The sequence below is a fragment of the Leguminivora glycinivorella genome, chromosome 8 (assembly GCF_023078275.1).
Source record: "Leguminivora glycinivorella isolate SPB_JAAS2020 chromosome 8, LegGlyc_1.1, whole genome shotgun sequence".
Taxonomy (NCBI): Eukaryota; Metazoa; Arthropoda; class Insecta; order Lepidoptera; family Tortricidae; genus Leguminivora; species Leguminivora glycinivorella.
The window spans coordinates 13,410,083-13,423,997 of record NC_062978.1 but is presented as its reverse complement, the minus strand read 5'-3'; the positions used below and the strand labels follow the sequence as shown (position 1 = coordinate 13,423,997).

At 38.6% G+C, this 13,915-nt stretch overlaps 1 protein-coding gene across 1 annotated transcript in view; it reads right to left on the bottom strand.

Moving 5' to 3' along the window:
* The window catches only part of LOC125228555 (hemicentin-1-like), a 183,735-nt gene extending 170,175 nt beyond the window's left edge, over positions 1-13,560 (bottom strand). Inside the window, exon 1 of the mRNA XM_048133164.1 lies at positions 13,318-13,560. The gene's annotated coding sequence lies outside the window, so the exon portion shown is untranslated. The remainder of the gene's footprint in view (positions 1-13,317) is intronic.
* Between the last annotated feature and the right edge of the window lie 355 nt (positions 13,561-13,915).

The following is a 13,915-nucleotide window of genomic DNA, read 5'->3' as shown; positions in this document are numbered from 1 at the left end:
CTGTTATGCCAATTCAAATTATGCGAATTAATGATAGGCGAAATAGAGGGCACCCCTCTGAATGGTCAGTTTTTTTATTAGATCGTTCTGTGTCCATAGAGTACCTAACATAAATAGACACTACAATCACAGATGTCAATTAATGTATTGAAATAGTATTTTATACAATCGTGATATAATACAAAGCTTTTCAGTCGAGTACCATGTTTAGGCCACGAAGCTTGCTGAGTTTATTTTAGGATTTTAGGGTGCAGTTTTTTTTTTTTTTTTTTTTTATTATAAATGGGCTTACTCTTAACCACAGACTAGCCAAAGGCAAAGACGTGGCCTACGATGGAGTGAGCTCGTGAGTTTTATGGCACTAGTGCGAAATGTGGTTAATTATGTGCCTATATCGAAACTTTAAAGGGCCAAATGTATGGACTGAAAAACGTCGAACGATACAAGTGCGAAAAAGAGGAAGTTTGAAACGAGTGTCGATAAATCAAAACACGACTGAAAGAAGAGTAATGTACTAATAATTGACATCTGTGATTCTAGTGTCTATTTATGTTAGGTACTCTATGGGCCCAGACCGATCTAACAAAAAACTGACCATTCAGAGCACTAGCTTCCGGCGTATATGACAAATTACAATTTATCGGCTTCTCTCCGTTAGATTATAATCTAACGAAAAATAATCCGTTAAATTGTGAACGTTACGGTTCATCATCATCATCAACATCATCAGTCCATAATCTCACTAGGAAGATTATAAACTAACGGTTTTTTTTTCGAAAACTGAATATTAAATCACAAGAAATATACCAATTAAACCGCCACATAACAAGCAAAGTAACTGACAATTTTGTTTATTTGGCGAGTTCGACTATTTCCTTAAACAACATATCGAATTTTGATGATAAAAGTTTAATGAGGTTTTTGATTGACATCTGTGATTGCAGTGTCTATTTGTGTCAGTCACTCTATGGCCACAGAACGATCTACTATAAAACCGACCAATCAGAGCGCTAGCTTCGTTCCAACGCCATGACAGTTTACAATTTGACGGTTTCGCTTCGTTAGATTATAATCTAACGTAAAAATAATCCGTCAAATTGTGAACTGTACGTTACGGTTCACAATATTTCGTTAGTTCATAATCTCGCTAGTGAAATTGTAAACTAAGGGTTTTTACAATTTTACGGTGACATATACACACCTTAGTGTTCAGGCACAAGTTTTGTATTGGCACATTGTATTCTTAGCTGTGTTGTTGACTGTACCTAACTATTAGGCTTAAAAGGATTTGAAACGATTGTTTTTTATGTATTTTAGCATAAAATGCAAAGTTTATCATATGCAAATATTGCAAATACACGTATATAAAAATATTTTTCTTCCTCCTACCCTTATCCCACGTTATACAATACAATACAATACAATACAAATCCACTTTATTGCACAACCTCAGAAATGTACATAGGAACACACACATTACAATAAATTTTATTACAGAGGTAAACAACAGGCGGCCTTATGTGGGGTCGGCTCTCTTCCATTCTCCTCTATTTCTGGTCATCTCAACACTCACATCTTTCTTTCTCATATCCTCTTTCACACAATCGATCCAGCGTTGTTTGGGTTTACCCCTCCCTCTCCATTAATCAACCTTCATCTCCAACATTCTTTTGCCTACAACTACATGGCATTCATCCCTCCTCATTACATGACCATACCACGCCAACTTGCCACTCCTCATCTTTTCCGTTATAAGCGCAACTTTCAAACTTCCCCTAATATACTCATTCCTGATCCGATCCATTCTGGTCACTCCACACATCCATCTCAACATTGTCATTTCCACTACGTGCGACTCCTTTCATCCTCCACCTTAGTCGCCTAGCATTCAGATCCATACAATACAACTGGCCTCACAATCGTCTTGTAAATTTTCCCCTTAAGTTTAAGGGGCATCCGTCGATCGCACGTTGTCCCTGAGACCTGTCGCCATTTCATCCATCCCGCATTTATTCTATTTTTCACGTCGCGGTCGATGCTTCCGTCATTTTGGAATAATGACCCAAGGTACCGGAAGTCGGAGCAGACTGGTAGGTATACACCATCTAAGGCAATAGGGGAAAAACTGGATAGACCACCGAAATCGCAGAACATATATTATGTTCAGTTTTAGTTCTACTGATTTTCAGTTCCACACTTTCCAGTCTTTCTTGCCATTTTCCCAGTCTGCTCTGGACCTCAAGTGCATTTTCCCCAACGAGAACAATGTCATCGGTGAACAGCATACACCAGGGGCCCATTTCTCAAAAGGTACAAGCCTTGTATTACAAGTGTGTTTCCATGGAAACCCATACGATTTGACAGTTCGCGCACTTGTAATACAAGGCTTGTACGTTTCGAGAAACGGGCCCCAGGGTGCTTCGTCCTGTATGTCCGATGTCAGAGCATCCATAACCAAGAGGAACAAATACGGATTTAAAGCCGACCCCTGATGTAGACCTACCGCCATATTGAACTTGTCGGTGACTCCAGCTTCAGACCTGACGTGAGTACTAGCTCTATCATACATCGCCTGAACAAGCCGCACATACTTCTCTGGCACTCCCTTCTCTCTCATACACCACCACAGAACCTTACGCGGAACTCTATCGTATGCCTTTTCCAGATCCACGAACACCATGTGCAAGTTCTTTTTTGCTTTTCTGTATTTCTCGCATAGTTGGCGAAGTGCAAATATGGCGTCCGTGGTTCCCCGGCCCGGCATAAACCCAAATTGGTTCTGTGTTATAAGAATAAGAATAAGAATAAGAATTTATTTATTGCCTCAAAAAACTTACAAGTAACCTTACATGCTAAGTACAGTACATATTATCTTACATACTAAATGTTACTTAACTAGACAAGTGATATATACAGTATATTGGCAATAGGTTCCAATCTCAGCATGTGCCAAGCTGAGGGCCTAGCGCTGGTTTTCAGACTGGACCTTCGGGATCGATCGGTCGCAGGTTAACAAATTACCGTGCTGATAGGCTTTTACATTACATAGGTAATTGATATTATAAATTAAAGATTGAAATATAAAAGGTATGTTAAAAACAATCTTAAGAAAAACAAAACAAATATACATGCTGGCTTGTACTCTATACCTAGACGTGTGTGTGTGTGTGTGCGTGTATGTGTGTGTGTGTGTGTGTTTGCGTGTCTGTGAGTGGGTACCGCTGGCTTGCTTATCTTTAGGAGGGAGATAAAAATTTGCGCTGCATCTCAAGAATGTTGCGTTGCGTTATCTCACTCTCTTCTCTTATTCGTCTCGCTACCACTCTTTCCCATATCTTCATACTATGTGACATGAGCTTTATTCCCCGGTAGTTGTTGCAATCCTGTACATCACCTTTATTATTAAAACTGGGCACCAAAGCACTGTTACACCATTCATCAGGGATCGCCTTATCTTGCAACAACTTTTTGAAGAATAAAGTCAGCCATTTCCAACCATCCGCTTTCAGATTCATCCATACTTCCACAGGTATATCGTCTGGCCCAACCGCTTTTCCATTCTTTATACCTTGCACTGCCATCCTTACTTCTTCTACAGTAATCTCTTTCACCATACCGATGTTACTTCTAACGTTTTCTAGCACACCTGTCCAGTCATTCTCTTCATTCACAAGTTTATTGAAATAGTCCTTCCAGCGTTCTCTTATGCTCTTGTCATCCGTCATTTTCTTTTCTTGCTTCATCTTTCATACATTTCATGTTATTGATATCTCTTTCATTCCGCTTCCGCTCTCTTGCTATTCTATAGTCTTTTTGGCCTTGTGGGCTTTCCAAATGGCTTTAAAGCTTATCTTGGACCTTGGCCCTTGCTATTGCGACTGCTTTCTTGGCCTTCTTTTTACTTATACACGTATATAAAAATATTGAAACTAATAAATAAATTTTAGTATCAAAATAGTTTACCATTAAAATACTAAAATATGTTTTATTGAATATTATGCAACAAAAATAACAACATAATAATTATTAATGAAAAGGTCAACTAAGCCTATTAAACACATACATAGGGTTGCAGGCATCCATATAATACGGTGACTGCTTATCATCAGGTGGGCCGTATGCTTGCTTGCCATCGTATGGTATTAAGAAAAGAGATTAGAGCGAGGGGATACTTGTACAAGTCGCAAGTCAGACCCCACATGGAGTATTGCTGTCACCTTTGGGCAGGAGCACCTGAACTTGCTTGCACCCTTTGACTCGGTCCAGAGACGTGCTGTGCGAATTGTCGACGATCCCGAACTTACGGGCGATATTGGACCCTTAAGTCTAAGGAGAAACTTCGCCTCCTTATGTGTGTTTCTATCGCCTGTACAATAGGTTGTGTTCAGAGGAACTGTTTGACATGATGCCAACGTCCACTTTTCATCATCGCACCGCTCGCCATCGACAGGGTGCTCATCCACCACACACCTTGCAACCTAAATGGTCGCGTACCGTGCGGTTTCATCAGAGGAATTTCCTCCCGCGGACGCTCCGGATGTAGTATGAGCTCCCTGCCGAGGTATTCCCGATGAACTACAGTATGGGGTTCTTCAAAACAGTAGTGTACAAGTTTCTAATGAGTCGGCAACGCGCATATGACACCCCTTGAGTTGCAGGCGTCCACGGTGACCGCTTTCCACCAGGCGGACCGTATACCTGTTTATCACCGACGTAGTATTTAAAAAAAAACCTGGTTTTAAATCTACATATATCTTTTTCAATTAAGTAGATGTATTTATTTACCCAGGTGGTTAACGTAGCGACCATTTAGAACGGTTCTACTCAGCAGTCTTTAAATATGCAATCTTTTTACGTTTAGTAACTCTGAAATAACATTGAAATGTTAACAGTGGCGCGAAAGTCAACAGTCTACAATAAAGATTAACGGATTAGTTCAGGGCCCGACCTGACGCGTACAGGCTATACCGGATTATTATAAATGGTCCTTCAAGATAACTTTTGAAGGAGTCATCTTGGATTTTCTTCCTTTTTCCGTCTTCCACCGACGTTGTGTGTTCTTGATAAACAAATGATCTCGACTCGGGAATAAATTACTTTGTATTTTTATTTTCCTTTTTCCCTAGCAATCATAATGTGAATATTTGAGTTGATGGCAATGTTTTGATTGTTTCGGTTTCAAATAAAGGAGCCCATTAATCTGTAATGTCATGTCTGAAGTTTATTTGGTTACTAAATTGTGTTTTACATGTTTTAATATTTGAGAAGAGAAAGGTTATGAAATCACTAAAGCACTAGCAATGAGTACAAAATTAAAATTTTGAAAACCTCCGACCGCTAAAATAGTGGACCGATTTTCATGAAACATGGCTAGGAACACGCACAAACAGACAGACATACACGTCAAACTTATAACACGCCATCGTTTTTGCGTCGGGGGTTAAAAAGAAGCACTAGTAAAACAGCTTTATGAGAGTCCAACCAACTTGACCAAGATAGCTAGTCCTAACTTTGGCTCAAAATAAATCGATGTGCTAAATCCGTTTACAACACTCTAAAAAATGAAGACCAACTAAGAGCAGTTTTCTCTTAGTTGACGTTAAGTTAATCACTACAATTACGATCTTATATAATTCAAATAAAGCTGATTACTAAAAACAACAAGGGAATGTATGATTGAACTAATTACTTAGGTGTTTTGTTATTCCTAACCATTGTACACCTTGAATCAATTATTAACTTGTTAGGCATAACTATGTAACATAGGTTGATTCAATCCTTAGTTGAACTTACTAAGGTAATTTAGTTAGCATAATTATTTTTCATGGAATTATTGAACAAGATCTTAATCGATTCAGTTACGTTGCAAAAGTAAGAGCAATCAAAATTACCTTATTTGATTTGTCTAAGATCTTATCAGGCTCGTATGGAATCAAGATGCTTGACTACGACTATCAAAATATTGATAGGAACAACCAAATTTTTTTTAGAGTGAAATCATGTAGCTTTACATTTAAAACGGGTTTCCATCAAACAGAAAATATTTGCCATTTCCAGGATATTAGGACTATTTGAGAGTTATAGTATTTTTTTAGAGACACACACGTGTCGAACGCGATAACGATAACGCGAAACGTTGGATAAAAGGTGAAAATGTTATTCTATCGCGTTCGACCCGAATGTGTCTAACCTAAAATAGTTCTAACACCTTGGAGATTGCACCACAGCCGATGCTGCCCTTGTCCCATGACATGGACAAGGGCAGCATCTGCTCCATTTGCCTCTTACGTTTCATTAACGTTTCAAAAGTGTTTCTACGTGTTGCCTTCAGTTTCACGCAAACCACCCAAAGATCTAGAATACCTTATAGTTTCCACAAGACATACTCGTAGTAAAAATATAGACTATTTTTTTTAATAATACTCCTAGAGTTCGTTTTTACCTAGAATGTTCATAAAATCTGTCAAGTTCGACTTTGTTGACTAAGTCTAATTTTATCTGAACTTTTTTCTTTCCGTCCTTCCTTGTTTCCTCCTGAATCATTATTATAAATTGTGTACGAATGAAATTTTGAAATCGAATAGACGGACAAAAATTCGATATCCATCGGTACACATTAATATAAATATGGCAGGTGAGGGGGGAAGGGAAAATGACCAAACAAGATGCTCTCATGGAACTTGGGTTTGTATGGCATGTAAGGAATTTCCAAACATGTTTATAAGTTTTGCGCATTGCGTACACTGTGGGGGACCACAAAATCTTGTCTATGTTTAGTAATTCTGGAATCGGTAGGAATTTCCTGCAAAATAACCGTTTTTGTCAAAAAATCCTTTGTCATCTTCATAATAATACTGTGTTGATTATTAAAGAAAAAAAAAAAGAAAAAAAGGCGGGCGTGTGGTGATGTGGTCTAGTGGTAAAGACGTTAGCCGACTTAGCCGCGTAAGCTGAAGACCTGGGTTTGATTCCCGGCTCGGCCACCAGTGGGCCTTGCCGTTTTTTTCTTTCGTGTATGATATCTATTTCAATTTATAATTTATATACCTATAGTAGTGTGACTACTTGAAAAAAGAACAAATCAAAAATATTCAATAAAATAATTTGATTTGTTCCCTAGTTGTATGTGTTGATTATATCAACACTAGCAACCTCAAAATCTAATGAAAATTTCAGGTACTTAGATTAAACTTTATCGTGTAACTACGTACGGCAATACAATAACTAAACAGGTTTTGAATGTTCTCAAATATATTATTATTTGTTCGTCGGTATGTATCATCTACTTCATCACATTCATCAGTTTCTCATTTCATAATTATCTTAAGTTGGTTGTTAATATTGCGTATTAAATGTTTATTCGGTATCGCAAACGACACAGCAAAAGTATGTTATGTTTTGTTTTAGTAAGTAAGGTCAATATGGATAAGTATGTCATAAGGGAAATTGATATGTCATAGGGTAAAAGATGTGTCAAGAAGTGTCAACGTCAATTTTTTTCTCCCCTGAAAATATTTTATTTATTTTGTGATTAATTATATTTCTTATACTCCTTTTACTGTAAATCAATGTCGCCTAACAATAAAAACATGTTACCCTGTGGAAAATGCGGTTGCAAAATTTTGCCTCGCAGATTTTTAATGTGCTATACATGTAACGAAAAATATTGTATGGAATGCTTGGAAGAAATGAGTGTAAGCTATAAACGTTTTGCGCTTATGACCATTGAACACAAAAATAATTGGAAGTGCCGTTACTGTATCGATAAATCTACGAAGGCCACGTCTAACCGAGGTATAACCCACTCTAACTCGCCGACTCTCGAAAACCAACCACCCGTAGAGTCACACCACAACGAACCCAAAGAACAAGAGAAGAGTATCACTCACCAAATGAACATATCCGATGTATCGCTTTTAAACCTCCAAAATGAGTCTTTCGAAATGAATAATGGACCAATATCTGATGGAACCAGCCCACCGGGCAATGTAGGCAAAACAGCTTCGCCTGCGATGAGTGGTGCCGATCTTACCAGCCTAATCGGTGAGTTTCAGCTGTTCAGATCTGAATTTACAGCCATGCGCCTAGAGCTTTCTAATTTCAACGCCCATTTTAAAAAACTCTCTATAGTCGTCAATACGCTCAATGATCGGATCGGCAGCCTGGAACAAAGAGTTGAACTTTTGGAGGAACGCTCTCACCGGCCGGCCAGTGAATCGATCGAAATTAAAGATTTGACAGAGACAGTTGAACGCCTGAAGCTTGAACTCAATGATAGAGACCAGGAATTGCTCTCTACCGATGTTGAAATAAGTGGTATCACTGAGTTAAACAACGAGAACCCCATTCACATTGCAGTTTTGGTGTCTAAAAAACTTGGCATAGAGATCGAGTCGCAAGACATCGTGAGCGCTGAGCGGTTAGGACTACGTCGCGTGGCAGGTGAAGGCGCTGGAGGCGGCGACAGTCGACCGCGTACATTGGCTGTTCGACTGACACGACGTGCTTTGCGGGACCAACTACTGCGCGCGGCGCGCCGCACACGTGGTGCAGATACCACAGGCTTTGATCTGCCCGGTCCACCCAGGAAGTTCTATGTTAACGAACGGCTTACACGCGCCAATCGACAGCTGTTTTATAAAGCGCGTCAAGAAGGTACACGCTCTAATTGGCGGTATATTTGGACCCGTGACGGTAGAATCTACGCCAGGCGCCTACCCAATACCCAAGCTCAAAGGATCCGCAATGATGAAGATATCACAAAGGTTTTTGGCGTTCCTCCTGTTTGTACCGGCCTAACATTAATGTACAATACAACAACTTAGATATATATACTGACATCAAAAACTGTACTACGGCCACTCCATGTTACTTGCGCCTACTAATACTACATTCTTACTGGTATACACTTACTCAACTCTATACAATTACTATACAAATATGTATATATTACGTCGTATTTTTAAATTCAGCTATCCCTCTCTCTCAGAGCCTGCTCCGGTATCGTCCAGTTTATATATTAAACCAAACACCGCAGTTTTACATACTATTTATACATGGCTAAGAAAATAAATTTAAAATTAGGTTTTCTCAATGCAGGCTCTCTAGGGACTAATCATAACGAATTTATAGTTGCAGTGCAAGAACGTAATGTAGACTTAATGGCTATAAATGAATCCTGGCTACGGGAGGGAGAGGAGGGCGGGCGCCCGTCGTGCCAAACTACACTCTGCGCCACGTCCCGCGCCCGCGCTCCGTGCGCGCGCGCGCGGCGGCGTCGGCTTCTACATCAAACGCGGCATCACTGCGCGGCGCTGTGCTCATCCCTCCGACTCCGCCACCGAGCAAATGTGGCTCAAATTATCTATTAAAGGTGTAGTCTTACTTATAGGAACGGCTTACCGACCACCATGGTTTAATATTGATATTTTTTTAGACTCACTAACTGATACTATCTCCTCGTTTTCCAATTACGATTACATTATACTAATGGGTGATTTTAATATAAATTTATTAAATAACGACGGAAATCGCATTAAACTCACCCAGTTTTTAACTTATTTCAACTTAACACAACATGTAAAGGAGCCTACTCACTTTACAAGCCATAGCAGTACACTGATAGATTTGATTAGTAGCAACATTACCGTTTTAAATACTCAAGTAGATTATATACCTACCCTTAGTCACCACGCATTTTTATCTTGTGAAGTAAATATTAAGAAAAGTAAACTTATACCACAAATAATAACGTTAAGACCTCTAAACGATATTGACTCACTAATATTTAATCAAACACTTGAACGTCTCCCATGGGGTTGCATTACTTCGCTACCAACTGTAAATGAAATGGTACATTCTTTTAATAGCATGATTATATCACTATTTGACTTACACGCTCCTCAAAAACAGATTATTATCAGAGATAAAAGCTATCCCTGGATAACATACACAATTAGGGAAATGATGCGGTTGCGAGATCAGGCTCATAAGAGGTTTAAAGCATCTGGACTAAATGAACATAAAAAATATTACTCTGATTTAAAAAGCTGCGTCAATAAAGCTATTTTTAATGAAACACGAGCATATTTCAATCAACATATAAATCGTAATGCTAGTAATTCTCGATCTTTATGGAATAATCTGAAACGTACCGTGAAAATAACTGAAAAACTTCAAAACTGCGATATTCCTTTGCATTTACAAAACCCAGATCTTATTAACTCACATTTTCTCGATATTCCAGGTAACCCTGTAGCTTCGCAGTCATATCAGACCTACTTTGAATCCAATCGCTATCACACCTCTTCTTTTAAATTGGAAACAGTAGATGAGAGCTTTGTACTAAAAACAATTAAATCACTGAAATCCTCTGCTCTGGGCGATGACGGTATTTCATTAGATATGCTGCTTTTAACTCTTCCTCATTCACTGGGTACAATCACTGCAATAATAAATAAATCCATAATAACATCAGTCTTCCCTGATGCCTGGAGAGTAGCGTTAGTAACACCCCTTCCTAAAAAAAGTACCGTCAGTACTTTAAAAGATCTCAGACCTATAAGCATTCTTCCTTGCATCTCTAAAATAATCGAACGGCTTGTATATGCACAGCTATCCGATTTTCTTGAAAAACATCAAATCCTCCCTATTTTGCAATCTGGGTTTCGTAAATCGCGTAGTACGGCAACAGCACTTCTTGATGTAGTAGACAATATATTATCTGCAGAAGATATGGGCAGAGGAACCATAATGTCACTTCTCGATTTCTCCCGTGCCTTTGATGCAATTAATACAAAGTTATTGTTATCTAAAATGAAATATTATGGCTTTGAACCAGACACAATTCAATGGTTTTCAAGTTACCTTAATGACCGAATGCAAATTGTTAAACTTCAAGATAGTAGTGGTACAGTTTTGAAGTCTAAACCATCTATTTTATCTAGAGGAGTGCCGCAAGGATCGATCCTAGGCCCGCTATTATTCATTTTATACACAGCAGATGTTTGTAACGTAATAAAACATAGTAACTTCCACATATATGCTGATGATATACAAATATACGTCCCGTGTGATCTAAATAATATTTCTCAAGCAGTTGCGAAAATCAATGAAGATCTGAACAATATAGCAAATTGGTCATCTTCTAATTCCTTAGTGCTAAACCCCAGCAAATCCAAAGTTATGTTGTTTGGTTCTAAAAACCAAATTAAAGTAATAGATAACCATAAACCAATAATCTCTATCTCGGGTGAAGAAATAGATCGTGTCTCTGAATCGCGCAACTTAGGTCTCATAATGGATGAGTCTCTTCGTTTTGAAAGTCACATAGCAGATATTGCCAGAAACTCGTTTTATAGACTAAAAGTCCTGTATAGAATTCGTGATTTTCTTAGCGTTGATCTTCGTATCAAACTTTGTGATACTCTTATACTTTCAAGATTTGATTACGCGGATGTAGTATATGGTCCACGGTTATTAGCAAGAACAGATCGCATTATACAAAGAGTCCAAAATGCATGTGCACGTTACTGTTTTAAAGTTCCCCCACGAGCGCATATCACCCCTTATTTAAATTCATCAGGTATTCTCAAAATGGCATACAGACGAGAACTGCACCTATCTTCCTTGTTGTTCAACGTATTAAAGTCTTCTAAACCTGAGTACCTTTTTGAAAAACTCATTTGGCGCTCAAACACTTTAAAAAATTTTGGTCTCAGATCAATCAGCAACAAATTAGCAGCTTCACATCACTCCACGACCGCTTTTCGAGGTAGTTTTAAATATCAGGCATCTAAGTGCTGGAATAATATTCCTCCTCCATTACAGACTTTGAACCATCTTAATACTTTTAAAATTAGACTAAAAAGACACCTTTTTCAAATTCAAATTAACCTACCTCTTGGCATTAGAGTAATACCTTCCTATCTCTGATAATAGCCCAGCCAAAGTATATAGCATAATTAAATAAATAAATAAAATAAATAAATAAATATTGGGGACACCTTACACAAATCAACTTAGCCCCAAACTAAGCAAAGCTTGTACTATGGGTGCTAAGCGACGATATACATACTTAAATAGATAAATACATACATAGATAAATACATACATACATAGAAAACACCCATGACTCAGGAACAAATATCTGTGCTCATCACACAAATAAATGCCCTTACCGGGATTCGAACCCAGGACCGCGGCTTAGCAGGCAGGGTCACTATCGACTGAGCCAGACCGGCCGTCTTAATATTAATATTGTACGCATACAACAGTTGCCTTTTGTTTATAAACGTTGAATATGTATAATGTATACTTGTATACACATATAGGCTACTTGCTTCTTAGTGAAATCGGCTTCTTTGTAAGAACTGTCAAGGCGAATTTGAACAACTTGCTAATATGGAGTTTGTATGATGTCGAATTGGGTGACGTCACGGTCAACTCAGTTACTTTATATATTTCTACGTGACTTATTAAATAGAAATTGGATTTAAAAATAACTTCTGTCCATGTTTTTCTTATAATTATCTGATGCTTTATTTCGTGCATGGTATAAATTATTTTGTTTTGACTACAGTTCCCTATTATAGCGCTTTTATACGCGCAATCATACGCAATAGGTTCACACGCGCGCCCACACAAACACACACGCACACACACACGCACACACACACACACACACACACACACACACACACACACACACACACACACACACAAACTAGTTTAGGTTAATTAGTTTAGGTTTAGTGAAGTACTTAGGGTCCGACTGAAAACCAGCGTTGCAGTAAAAAAATACTGCAACATTATGCTGAGTCGCGCCCCTTTTTAATATCCATGTTTGACCTAATTATTTTAATTTTAACATTGTAACATTGTGAAATTTGTGATATTAAATAAAGCCATTCTATGTCTATCTATGTCTATGTCTATTGGACAGAGTGGAGAGCACTGCATCGTACAACGACTTACGGTGGTCACCACCCTCAGTCATGAGGTTTCAACGAAGTAGAAGAAGAATCATCAAACACTATTGGATCACCTTTTTTGAACAATAATAATGTCGACGCATTCCAATTTTCTACTTAGGAGAAGTAAAAAGTAACCGTTGTTACCTACATATTTCCAAGAAATCTTTGCCGAAATGTTATAAACATTTTAGTTTCACTAGCAAACTATTTTCATAAGCATTTAAAGATATTCCCGTCTTAGCAGTAAAAAGAGGAACATCCGTATAGTGCGCCAGCCGAAAGATAAACAACACCGAGCACCACAAATCGTCGGCGCGATAAAACACTTAAGCTTCGCACTCACCGTAACCCGGGATAAACTTCGCTCGTTCATCATGAACACCGTTCACAGACACTACAACAAACACAGCCAAAATACGCGAAAACTCTTTAAAACTCAAATAAGTCCTCAATGTAGCACGGGCTGCGGTACCGTCAGCATCAGACCGCATCCTTAATTCATGCACACGCAACGTTTTTAATTCACAGTATCCGTTAGAGTTCAAATTGGAATCGTACGAATTAGTGACGCGTCAATGTTCGGAAATTGAACGCTCGTGTGCGCTTGCTGAACGCCGCGCTCACACTACCTAAGGGCGTATCATGACAGATCCCCAATGCGCCTGCGTGAAACGAAGTGACTCTTTGGCCTGACGGACTTATTCACGAGTTAATTAATATATCAACTTTTCTCCGCCTCTCAAGGTATAAAGTAAGGCCCTTTAATAAATATTTGCCTTAGTGTCTCTTTCCTTGTGGCCACAGCCGCAAAGTTTTGACGTGACTGAGTTAACCTCCACAATTTTCCTTTCCCGGCTAAGTAACCAATTAAGGTGTTAATAAATTAATTTTGTGAGTCCGCTTGGCTAGACTCGGTACTTCTATCCACTAATTACTAGCGG